Here is a 12,588-nt window from a genome sequence, read left to right as displayed (position 1 = left end):
GACTTCTGAACCCATCACAACAGTGTTTTAGCAGGTGCTATTTGGGTCTGTTTGAGTCCGACGTGATCAGCTAACGCTATCATTAATAAACTGTACAGATGCAAAGCAAAGACATGCTATATATCTGCTATTGGATTAAGATAAATGTGCTTCGACACACAGGAAGACGTAGTGTTTGGCATATCCAAAAGACACCATTAGCAAAAATACAGTTGAGAGGACCAGTTCACTGACTTTAATTAACAGAGCCAAGGCCTAGCACACAGCATTTAGCTAAAGCTCCCAGTGCACCCCTGTTAATCAAAGCAGCAGTGCCCTTAACTCTCAGCCTTACTACTCTCCAAATGCAAATTACCTGCCGCTGTTATGAAGGTGTACATTATTCAGAGACCAAAACAGCTTTTAAATGTAATCAGTTGGTCATTTTAAAATGGGAGTTTCGTGAGATTTCATCACTTTAGAGAAAAAAAAACGAGACTTTTGGTTTCCTGCTTAACCTACCTGAGAACCTCACTACATCCCTGCAGCACACAAATCACTTATTGGTGTTCTTTGGGTTGTTTTAAGTAAGCATATAAAAGTACAGCCCATTAATTTCTTCACGTCTGACCATGAGTTACATCAGAACTGCTTATTCCTGATGATTAAAAACATTTGTACAATGTTGGCACAGTGTTCCAGTTGTGTTGACTGAATTAATGACACACTTTAATAAAGCATTTTTTTTAACCTTGGCTCTTTTTTTCCATCTTTTGGGGTCTAACTAATTTCTATTGACTAAAGTTGCTGTGATTGGTCCAGTACTGAGTAAGAATGTAACCAAAAAACTGCAAAATGGCTTTAAAGTAATCCCACAGGGCAAATTCACATGTCAAAGTAAGAATGCTTGTTTTGGGGTCTGACAGGCTTAGGTTGTTATTCTAGGGCAGACAACAAGATGGAAAGGATCTCTGCAGAGACAGACAAGTGTGTGACATGCTAGAAGTGCCACTCTGAGATGTGGTGAGAGGTGTGGTGTTGTAAGAATACAGTCGTGTAAACATGAGTAAGAGATACAGTCCTCCAAGGAAAAGTGGAAGAACATTAAATAGTTAAAATATAGAATGATTTTAAACAAACAAAGAGAGATAAGACTGTCTTTTGGTGGTGGGGGAGTCAGTGCTGGATCAGTAGTTTTTGTACCTATTTTTATTTTGAAGATTGGAAAATTGGACTCGGCCTTTAGCAATGGATGGTTGTTTTGATGTAAATGAATCAACCACTAGGATGGAAAAATGAAGTGCCAACAACTGTGCAGTTCCTCAAATGGCACCGCGTGTTGAAATGTACATTACGACTTTAAAGCATAAAAACATGTTTACAGGCAGGTACAAAGGTTGAGCCCTTACAGGTTCCCTGTTCATACTGGGGGTGGAGGAGTTATCCTCCACCCCCAGTAAAAGTCATCCATCTGGATACTAAACTTACAGGAACGCCACTTTGACTGACAGGCGTCCCAGTCAGGGGGCTCTGCTAATTGCAATCACTGAAGTGGCCTGCTCTGCTGTGTTTGTGTTGTTTTGACCAGTTGGACCAGTTTAATGTGTGTTACAGCTCATCCAAGAAATTTGTTCTTTAGTTTTGGTGAGTAAAATTTGCAGCACAAAGTCAGATAAAGCTTCTGTCATCCATACATTTTATGGCTGCAGCTCTCTTACTAAGCCTGTTAGCCTTAGCTAATGACTTAATAATAACATAATAGTTATGTATTAGTACTTCAACTAAATCTGGTTAAAAGAATCTGATGTTACGCCAGTGCGTGATGTCAAAGTACCTCAATTTTTTTTTTTGTACACAGCTCATAAGTATCGATGTACTTTTTCTGTATTGAACCAGAACACCAACTTGTCATAGCCTCAACCAAAAGCTAAAGAGTCTAGATTTAACCACTACATTTTGATAATAATATTATCATTATTGTGCAAGAACATCAGAACACTTACCGGAAAACAAATCTCTCTGCATTTGCAACATGCTAAACAATTAAATCCCCCGCTTTTTTTTTTTTGCTGTTCCAAGCGTGTTACATACAAACCATTTCTATGAGACCTGCTTCAGGAGAGTATAAGGATGTAGATGCGTGTCTGAACTGTCACCATACCTGTTTTTTCTCTCCTAGCATGGTGAGGTTAAAATAGACACAATTTTCGTTGCTCTGGAATTGAGAGCAGCTCTTGACAGACACTATTGCTGGTTGAAGTGTGCTGGTTAATGGCATGTGGGCAAACAAGCATTGCATTGGCAGGTTCAGAGAGACACTACTGGTCTGGTGTAGGAGCTGTGCATCACACAAGGAGTGCCTTCTCTGCCGCGCACCCCAAGGACCTCTGTATCAGCAAAGCTGAATTCATGAATATAAATGTGTTCCCACTATTATTACACTTAAACACCTGAAGTCACGCGCAGAAGCATTCGCTAAGCGCTCGCTATTAGTGAGCTGCTCAGCAGATGACACTAAGGAAATATAGATATTGAAAGATGTCAGGGTAATATGTTGACACTGAAATAAGTTGTGTTCCCTATAACTTTTCTAACAAGTGTAGGTGACAATCTAAAGGGACATTAAAGGGAGAAGCTTACCAAAGTCAGTCACAACGAGTCTTTACATCTTGTTTACCTTTGCTTTGTGTGAGTTTTTAGTCAACGTAAATGGCATGCTGCATGTAGGTCAGAGTTATCATTCGAAAGAGATGCTAATGATGTTAATCTGTAAGATAATTGCATATTTTGTTATAAATTTTGTCCTGAAGGTGTCTATAGAGCCAAGACAGCGGGTCAACACATTCATCACGCTTTAAATATCACAAACAAAAATCTGGCTATGAGATATTTGTTTGCTGGGAAATATTATTTAACCATAATTAACACAACTTTAGAAATAACATAATATACAGTAAATTAAGCCATTATTCTCAAATTAATATTTTTAGTACATTCAAGCTGTTTTTGTTTTTCTTTGATATCAAAATCTTAGTTTTCTGCAGTGGAGGTTTGTAGCTACCATTTTTCATTTTATGTAGGGATGTACTATAGAGGAGGATATTATTAAAGCCAGTAGGTTATTTATTTCATAGCACCAGTGTGTAGAATGTCTTCTTTTGCTGGCTCTGCCCTTATATTTCCTGTGATCTCAAGTTCAGCTCAGAGCATTGCTATTTAATAATGCCAAATAATATCATCCTCATCTTAGGCTAGATCACATAGTAAGGTCAAGCCTTTGTATATATTTATAATCCCAACAATCCCCCACTGAGCTGCACTTGGTGACAGTAGGGAAGAAAACCCCCCCAAAGATAAAGAATCTGACTCAGGTAAGGTGGACATCTGCCTTCATTATTTAGGACCTTAGAGTGGAGAAGGAAAAGGTGAGCTTGGAGAGACTTCTAACTGTAATTCCAGATCAGGAATATGCAGAGCACCTACAGAAGGATAATGCAATTTTATATAAATTCACTGTGAGTGAAAGACAGGAAGGGTGCTCATGGGACTTCCCGTATTCACATGTAACTAAGGAGGATTTCAGGGTTGTCTAACTATAAGCTTTATTAAAAAGAAAGGTTGAAAGTTTGAAAAAGGAAAAGTTTGAAGCCTAAATTTAAAAGTATTGTGGGTGTCTGTCTCCCAAGTGCTGCTTCTTTTCTACTTTTGGAAACTCTAGGAAACCAAAAGTAGGCCCGCTGTCTGAGAGCAAAGTGCTCCATTGGGATAATATAGTCTGATCATTCAAGACTTTTTATCTGAGGAGAAGGATTTTAAATTTCACAGAATTTAACAGGGAACCAATGAGAGAAGTGGGGAAATGTCTCTTTCTAGTTCCTGTTTGTACTCGTGCTGCAGCATTGCAGATCAGCTGAGGTGTTTTAGGACAGCCTGATAATTGCATGCATGAACTGTAGGTGGTATCCTAACTATTCCTGTTTCTGACAATATTCAATGCAAGTCCGGGAAGACAGTCCTACATATTTGTCAAAAGTATGAGTTAGTGACTCCGGAGTTCCTCACTGTGCTACTGGAGGTGGAACCCTCGTGCCAAAGTATATTGTTATACCAGTCTGAAATGTTGGTGGACTAAATACTCTAACTTTAGTTTTGCATATGATTAGAAGTAGAAATGCATGGAGACATGTTAAGAAGCCCGGGTTGGGCTAACTCCTCCTGTCAAAAAAATAAAAAAACAATATTTAATTCAACATGACAAACTTAGTCTAAGAAGACGAAGCTTCCACTGAACTGACGCGTGCCAACCTGACTCAGGGTTCAGACTTGTAGAAGCTGAAACTGTGTCCATCCATTAAGTTTATCCTCCTCATATGATATCTGGAGCTGCTTCGATGTTTTCCTCTGTTTACCTGTTGTTTGGATGACTCATGTTGTACACATAGTTCTGCTGCTCTCACTTTCTCTTTGTTGCTGTGGTAGAAAACTTGTTTCCATTCACATTTATTCTCAATCAATGAAAAGCAGCAGCTCCAGCATTTGTCACATTAAAACCCTATCACCATTCTGGGAAACATTTAACGTGAAATATTTGCAGAGTCACTGACAGAGGCTCAGCAGCAATCTGTGAAACTGCAAACCAGACTTTATTTGTTACAGAAGAAAAACTTCCTAGACACACAGCAAGCACACAGACTGCATATTAAAGCTGGATGCAGCCATCCTGATGTCATCCGTGAGTTTCTGAAGTGCTCTTGACTTTTGTTAGTCACTGTCTGGATCGCACTGGAGAAACTAAGGATGTTGTAAATTCATATTGGTAGTAACTTGTCCATCACAAGGCATCCATCCATCCATCCATCCATGTGTTGTGTTGCTGGGACAGCAGTCCAAGCCCAGGCTCCCATCTCTCCTGGTATTTCTTCTAGCTCTCCCAGCAGAGAACCACACCTGACTAGGTGTGTGGCCATTAGCACCAGCTGAACACATTAAGATGATTAGGGGCTGTAGAGGGACGTAACAATCACAAGGCATCCATCCATCCATGTGTTGTCCCCAGCAAAACTCTAATCTTTTTCCAGTATATCCCAGGTTTGCAATAAGGCATAGGTGAGAGTAGGAATATAGGGCCAGTAAATTGGCAGGTTCTCTTTTTTGTTTTGGTTCAGTAAGACTTAAAATCAACAACTGAGACCATAAACTCATTAAGAAAGTGTTACCCCTCTGTAGTCAATATCTGGAGGCGATACATCCATACCTGACTTCTATCAGCAATACGTTTGAGATTGGCATTTCAAGTACAAGAAATATTATTTGTTAATATTCGCCGATGACTAATACACCCGATCCCTTACCACGATGCAATGACAGTGTATATTTGTTCCAGACTATGGGCTTGCTTTACACTGGCACACTATAACTCAGCTCATTTTCAGTGACTTCTGTTATTTTGTGAAGAGTTCTAGGCAGGAATTATAAATGGTTGCAGAAGTCTTTGGCTTCACATACAATCATTAGTAAAACTTTGTCAGACTTATCTATTCAACTGCTTGTTAAAGCCAACATACACAGCCTCACATGGCAATAACTCAGTGCATGTAGACATGTTGACACCCGAGTATGAGAGTGGGGTAGAAAGGTGATTTAAATGAGGTCGCATCTGTGATGGTTGTCAGTTCAAGACAGTGTGTTTAGTCAGTTTAAGAAACTGCTGATCCACACAACTATAGAATCATTCTATCTACTACAGCAGGCTTTGCTTCTATTGGCTAAAAACAGGAAGGTGAGGCACATTGGCTCACCAAAGAAGACTGATAAAACATTGACTAGTCTGTTTACCTTTTTGATGCGGTGGAACAACAGAGTTGCATCATACAGGTGCAGCTGGCACAATGTAATAGTATCATGTCAATAGGGACCAAAATCTCTGATGAATGTTTCCAGCACCTTGTTGAATCTGATCCATGAAGAATTAGGCAAAACTGAGCTCAACATAGCAATAGCGAGGTCTAACTAGCGTGAATTTCCTGTTTCCTGTTTGTACAGTAGCATCTAATCACTAATCACAGTTATTGACTCTTTTTTTTAAAGGTAGTTGGCAGATAGCTTCTGGGTGTGTTACTGCCACCATCTGGCTATGAGGTTATGGTGAGGCATGTTGCTGTGATAAGTTGTGGTTGATGATTGCAACTGACTCTGCATGTCCGTGACAGCATACACATACAACACACACACACACAACACAACTGTGTGTGTGTTTAGGTGTGTGTGTGAGTGTGTCTATGACTTCAGAGGGATTTATATTGGCTTTCATTCATTTCCTGGAGACTTACTTTGACCTTAAACATTAAATTGCCTTACCTTACTCTAACCTTACGAGAAGTCTTCCTCCTATGATTTGTGTCACGGGGTTTTGCTTTTTGTCCCATAAAGAAGACGCTCCCCCAAAATGTAAATATGTAAATTGGTGTTTGTCCCCACAACATGAGTAATACCTGGACTGCTTACACACCTCAACATGGAGTTGGACCATTTACCAGGCCTGGTGAGAACACACACAGGGATACAAGCAGAAAACACTGCCAGGGCATCTCTCTCTCTCCCACACACACACACACACACACACACACACACACACACACACACACACACACACACACACACACACACACACACACACACACACACACACACACACACACACAATATAAATCTTGGCACAATGTTCCACAAAGCATCACTGAATAATTACCCTGATAAATAAAGCAAGCAATAACAACAGTGAGCAAACTCTTAATAAGCAAATCCGACATAAAAATGGTTTTAAATATAAGACAGGAAATGGAAACAGAAATCTATTTGTGATTGGTTGAGCATGCCAGAAGGTGGGCTGAGCTGTGTCACATTAGAACAACAAGATGAGTTTTGTATTGGAGCGGGAGATCGATGAGAACAGTGGGAAGACATCCTTCATCAGGTGCTGTTGGGAAAGTTTATCGAGCGGCTCGTAGTGGAGGACATTAATTTGACAGGTGTCGGCCTCCTGGTCACGCTGCTCACTCCTCTTACCTGTCTGCCCTCAGCCGGCTGCCTTGTTAGACACATCGGCCACGACAGATCACAAGAGGTGATGTGACCAACATGGGGACGATGACCCTGCCCGGGTTCTCTCGGCTGCTTCAGATTGGGAAGGAAAGTTTTTCTGTCCTTGTCCAGTTAGTTTGGACCAGCAGTAAACAAAAATCCCAAATACTATGAAGAAATGAAGCTGCTCCCATGTTATTTTATTGACATTTTTTAGTTTCATTTTGGAGTTATTTCTAGTTATGCTCAAACACATTGCTGTGAACCACCTTTGTATCATAACGTGATTCTCTGTATAAGAGATGGAAGTGTTCGATATAACAGCTAATCAGCTAAACAGCTATATCAAGATGGCGGCGCACACTGTTGCAGCGGCTTACGGCTCTCTGTCTCATGTTCAGCCTGCTTCCCTCAGGGAAGCGCTACAGGTGCATCAGCACAAAAACCCACAGACTCAAAAGCAGTTTCTTCCCCAAAGCCATAACCACCCTGAACTCACACATGCACCGATAACACAGCCCCCCCCCCCAGTTTTTTTTTCTTCCCATTTCCTCTATGGACCACCACCACTGTGCAATACCAAATTCTATGTGCAATAACCCAACTGTATATACACAACACTATTTATTACATGTTACTTTTTTAAAACCGGCTTGTATATTTGTGCATTTTATATATATTTTTTTCCCTCTGTTAATACTGTCCATATGTATATAGCGCTGCAGAACTGTGCCCCCCCAGCATGTTTGCACTGAGTAGGAGATGCTCTGTATCTCACTGTACAACCACATAGAGACAATAAAGGCATTCTATTCTATTCTATTCTATTCTATTCTATTCTATTCTAACTAATGTTTTTGACTGGTGGAAATGAGCAAAGAGGAGCTTATTATTCCTGTCAGCTTCTGCAAAGTTGTTAAATTGTAAGAAGACAACACAAACAGCAGTACCACTGAAAACTATGACTGGAGAGCTGGTGTTTGAAGGAGGAGTGTACCTGACAGTATTTATAGAGATGGAAGTTACAAGGTGTGACACTACCTGCTGGTTTCGTTTGGGTCGGTTTAAAGCCCATTGTTGGTGCCATCTGTTACATTCAGAGCCAAAATAAGGGGAAAACTCCACCACCACCTCAAAATGACATGAGCTCAGTCAAAGCTTACAGACTGGGCCACACATGGGTCACTGCTATTTTTGCTACATCAGGCTTAGAAGACAGTTTGCATTATTGTAAGACTGAGATGATAATAATAATAAAAAGCCAACAACAAATGAAATATTAAATATCAGTAAAAAACGAACATGGTATGAAATGCACCAGGAGCAGATGCAAATGATTGTAAATGTTCTGCATAATATCTGACTTATATTGAGTGTTTATGTCTGTCTTATTTATGTATGCCAGTATTGGTTTCTCCTTTGCAGCCCATCCATCTACTTGTTTCCTAAATTTGTTTGGATTGTGTTTTTACATTTCTTTTTATCAATTTCTGCTTAATTATGAAAATTAGGGGTCTGTCATTCAAAGTGTGTTATAGCGTCCACAAAAGGAGTGGCTGCTCCTGGAGACTGCTAGAGAAATTAAGTGCTTAGCAAATGTAACTGAAACATTTTGCCTATTTCCTTTACTTTTTTTAGTTGTATAGTTATTGCAATCATTCACTATTCAGTGTTGATACATTTTCTTGCATTGCACGACGTAAATTTGTTTCTGCTTTTATATTAAATTTTGGTTTTGTGGTTTGTAATGCCTGTGCGGGTCCTGATAGTGACTTTAAATCAGTAAGGGCGAATTGTCAGTCACATCCGTCAATTTCCAACCACACAGTAGTTATCAGAGCTTTCTATAAAGATCTTATCAGCATAGCAATAATTATTTAATTAATTACCAGAATTTAATGGCTGAGGCCACAGTGAGTTCTTTCTAGGCACGTGTGGATACACTTTTGGAGTTAACTGATTCCAATTTACAGTAAAAATGTAAACAAAACTCCGTCTGAGTGATGCTGATTCAGAGTTTGTTAGGATTCACTGACATCAAAGGGAGACATAAACACTTCCACGAATCAAATAAATATATTGCATGAGCCTCATATAGGCACGCTCTTCTTCAGCGGCGTGTTGATGGATGATCGAAGAGCACAAACAGAAGTGGGAAGTAAACTTTTGAGTGCTGCACCACCTTCAGAAGTTGATGAATACATTGCCTTGAACAGAGATCAAAGACAGCATCTCCCATCTCTGCCTCCTCTAAATCCCACCACATCCACTCACTGAGAGTTACTTTGACTTTACAAGCTCTTTCTCATTCTGTGCACTTTCCATTGATCAATTAGTTTAGGTATCTCACCCTGACAGGGAACACGTCTCCTCAAAGCATAGATGATGTCCCAATCAAAAGACTAAATAGGCTATATATTTCCTGTCTATGTTTATGGCTGATAAGTAATGGAAAAAGCAGAACGCCAGGACTTTGCATTTAGCATATGTCACTGTGAAGCTAAGTGTACACTGACAAACACACTGAGACAACACAGGATCTAAAGAAAATTAAAATTCATTTCTGTAAGACAGTTCAGTCATCAATTTTTCATCAGATTTCACCCACAAGTAATTAGATCATTCTCAAAAGAAGAAAAACAAAGTGAGCATGGTTTGGAATATTAGTTTTTATATCTATGTTGATGCTTCACTTGTTAGTTTCAGAGAAACTTTAGCCGGGGTTATTTCCAAAGTCATCTGAAATTACCTGGAGATCTTCATGATTTATGACTTCTGGATTATATTTCCCGTCATGACACTTTTTAATTCTTTTTATGTTTTGAAGTCTGTCCCGTCTTTTGATTTTATTATTTAGTTATAAGTGTTTTTATTTAGCTTTATGATTATTCTTGTTGTTCTGTTTACTTACGTCTTCATTTTTATTCACTGCAGTAGTTTCACTTCTTTGTGTCTCATTTTGTTAATACATGGTGGTTATCATGCACAGTCTATGGTTACTTCCTTTTTTACTTTGAATGTTAATTTTCTTTTGTGTCTATTAGCAATTTCCTTTGTGCCTTTAACCTCCTCTGTGATTGTTTTCCACCTGCTGTTAACCGTTTCTCTTCCACAATTTCTGTTCTAGTGATTTTCTGTTTTCTTATTGTGCCAGTTTTGAATTATGATTTATTTATTGTAGTCTATGTTGTTTGCACCTTTGTTCATCTGCCTTAATTTTTGCTTTTGGTCTAACAAAGGCTGAATTCAGTTACTATGTTGGCCTGGTGTCCTGCTTTTGGTTCATCTGTTCCTGGTAACTATAGCCTTAGTTCTAAGAATGACATTGTGTTTGTATAACAGCATGCGAAGTATGTTTGAATTAAGTGCTTTAAAGTACACTACTAAATTATTTTTTACTTCTTAATGCAGGTAAATCTCACTGAGACATGAGGTCTCATTTTCAAGAGTGACTGTTTACCATTTATGGGTCCAAATGCTCAGTTTGCAAAAGCAGAAGGGATTCAACCATTTTTAATTCCAGTAATCACCATAATCACCATAATCCCAGCGACCAGTCAGCTGTTCTCTCAGGTGCTATGGTAGTTTAATGTCACGACATATTAAGCACATATACTTTAAATGAATTCAGTTTTATTTAAATGGTAACAAAAACTTTTGCCTCAAGGCACTCTGTAAAGACCCTACAATAACAGAGAGAACACCCCAACAATCACACTCCCTCCTATCAGGAAGCGTTTGGTGACAGTGGGGAGGAAAAACTCCCTTTTAACAGGTACAAACCTCTGGCAGAACCAGAGTTTAATTATAAATGTTTAAAGTGTGTATAAACACTTAGAGTGTGAGTGTGAGTGAAGAAGAAGCACTCAGTGCATCATGGAAAACCCAGCAGCCGAGGCTTTTATGCAGAAAAGGGTTCAGGGTCACCTGATCCAGTCCTAAGCTTTATCAAAAAGCAAAGTTTTAATGACATGCTACTTGCAGAGCTATCAGCAGGCTAACATAAATATATTATTGCAGGCATGATGTTGGAGGAGAGTTTAATTGCTCTCAATAAAAGTACATTCTGAGATTCCTCTATCAGCAGAGACAAATGCCCTCATATGACAGCAGGAAGACGATGCACAAAACCTCAGCCGAGCAATCGTCGGAGAGATAACCCCATTCTCAACACAAGGACAGTTATCAGTATGTTGCAGTGTGGTTTGTGGATTGCTTGCTGTGAAAAAGTCCTGATCCCAAACCGAAATCCTAATTAACCTGAGAGTAAGCATTAAATATTTGGTGTGGGTCATACGATGAATTCATATAAACTATGATAGACATGAAAGACACGCTACACCTGAGAAGTGCTAATATAAACCTATAGAAGCCTAACATGACAGCTGAATAGTTTTTGGGGTCTCATGTCTAGCAAAACATGTGATGAAGCAATGCAACACATTAAAAAGATGAGTGGCTGATCCAATGCAGCAGACGCTTGGACCTGGAAACAGGGTCGGTTTTTCAAGACTTAACAAGCTGATCAGCTGTGAAACAGCTGAGTGGCTCATTAGCATCCACTATAACAACTATCTCATATTTTGGCTGCGCAAACCTCACACAGCAGACACATTTCTAAATCATGTTACTAGAAAACTATGAAATTGTCATTATCCACACGAAGGCAGTTTTTAAACACCTCGGCATTCTCAAATCAATTTCTGACTTTCTTTTAAGACTATTTTATTCTGTCCTCTGCAACGGAAGATGGAGAAACACCTCAGTACTCATCAGCAGAAAAGTCTAAATATATTTGTTGTCTTGTGAAGCTTAAGTGAAGTGGATGATAAAGAATAAAGGAAGGCAGGAGTTTTTTGTCTTGGTAACAGCGAAGTGTTTTATTAAAGGAATGGAAAGATTTAAAGGGGGTTTAAATAGAGGATTAAAGTTCTTTTTTGTTTAACCTGGATCCTAAATTCCCTCTTTTGGGCTTTAAATGATTACTATTTAGCAAAAATATGTGGAGCTGTTTCTTTATTAAATACAGTTTGTATGTGCAGCAGTGCTTAAAAAAAAATCTGCACAAACAGGGTTTTTTTTTCTCAGCGATTGTTTGTGATTTCATCCTGTTATACCTTCATGTATAGCAGGAAGTTCAACAAAATCATGAAAGAACTCAAATACAGGCTTTATTTGGCCTTCCTGAGAGCACTTTGCTTTTAGTTAGGCATTTTTCTTGAGGGAAATTGAATCTAAAGTTGGATTTTTTCTGTTTGTTTTCAGCATCATCCCATTCAAAGTTGTTCCAAACTCCACAGTGTATACAGCACGGTGAGGAGTGTCACTACCCCATACTTCAGTGCATCTCTGTCTCCTAAAGGTAGTCAGTGCAACTTTCCCCCACTGTGCTGCATCATTTTGTTGCCACAATTAAACAATGTGCCATTATTTGTTTCTTAAATCATCCAGGTCACAGTAAGATGCACTGCCTGTACTCCTCTCTGTCATGTTTACCCTGTTGTCTTCCTGCAAAAACGCTCCTCCAGC

The 12,588-nt window shown here is 39.2% G+C and overlaps 1 protein-coding gene across 2 annotated transcripts in view; it reads left to right on the top strand.

Moving 5' to 3' along the window:
* ptprfa (protein tyrosine phosphatase receptor type Fa) overlaps window positions 1–12,588 on the top strand; it is a 335,895-nt gene that overhangs the window by 45,257 nt on the left and 278,050 nt on the right. Inside the window, exon 1 of one of the 2 annotated variants that reach the window (XM_039598487.1) lies at window positions 12,392–12,421. The exons of the other annotated variant lie outside the window; for it this stretch is intronic. The gene's annotated coding sequence lies outside the window, so the exon portion shown is untranslated. Of the gene's footprint in view, window positions 1–12,391; window positions 12,422–12,588 lie in introns of those variants that run through there. 2 annotated transcript variants of the gene reach the window in all.

The sequence above is a fragment of the Oreochromis aureus genome, linkage group 15, assembly GCF_013358895.1.
Source record: "Oreochromis aureus strain Israel breed Guangdong linkage group 15, ZZ_aureus, whole genome shotgun sequence".
In the NCBI taxonomy this organism is placed as follows: Eukaryota; Metazoa; Chordata; class Actinopteri; order Cichliformes; family Cichlidae; genus Oreochromis; species Oreochromis aureus.
Note: the sequence above shows the minus strand (reverse complement) of the source record. Positions and strands in the feature narration are given on the sequence as shown.